Consider the following 955-nt stretch of genomic DNA (forward strand, 5'->3'; position numbering starts at 1 on the left):
CAGGGCCTCCTACAGACAATGGACTTTGATTTATTGCGCTATCTGTAATAGCACCTGAGATATCACCAGATATATATTGAATTTTCCCCTGACCCTGAGTGTCCGGCCCCATGAGACGGTTGTTTTCTCGGCCCCTGGTGGTCCGACGTCGTTCCCGCTGCACAGATGCATGCGCCAGGGCCTCCTGCAGATAATTCACTTTGGTTTATTGCGCTATCTCTAATAGCACCCGAGATATCACCAGATATATATTGGCTTTTCCCCTGACCCTGAGTGTCCGGCCCAATGAGACGGTGGGTTTCTCGGCCCCTGGTGGTCCGAGGTTGTTCCCGCAGCACAGATGCATGCGCCAGGCCCTCCTGCAGATAACTCACTTTGGTTTATTGCGCTATCTCTAATGGCACCCGAGATATCACCTGATATATATTGGATTTTCCCCTGACCCTGAGTGTCCGGCCCCATGAGACGGTGGTTTTCTCGGCCCCTGGTGGTCCGAGGTCGTTCCCGCTGTACAGATGCATGCGCCAGGGCCTCCTGCTGATAATTCACTTTGGTTTATTGCGCTATCTGTAATAGCACCCAAGATATCACCAGATATATATTGGATTTTTCCCTGACCCTGAGTGTCCGGCCCCATGAGACGGTGGTTTTCTCGGCCCCTGGTGATCCGAGGTCCTTCCCGCTGCACAGATTCATGCGCCAGGGCCTCCTGCAGATAATTCACATTGGCTTATTGCGCTATCTCTAATAGCACCCGAGATATCACCAGATATATATTGGCTTTTCCCCTGACCCTGAGTGTCCGGCCCCCTGAGACGGTGGTTTTCTCGGCCCCTGCTGGTCCGAGGTCGTTCCCACTGGCCAGATTCATGCCCCAGGGCCTCCTACAGATAATGCACTTTGATTTATTGCGCTATCTGTAATAGCACCCGAGATATCACCAGATATATATTGG

This window comes from Nomia melanderi, unplaced genomic scaffold (genome assembly GCF_051020985.1).
Source record: "Nomia melanderi isolate GNS246 unplaced genomic scaffold, iyNomMela1 scaffold0014, whole genome shotgun sequence".
In the NCBI taxonomy this organism is placed as follows: Eukaryota; Metazoa; Arthropoda; class Insecta; order Hymenoptera; family Halictidae; genus Nomia; species Nomia melanderi.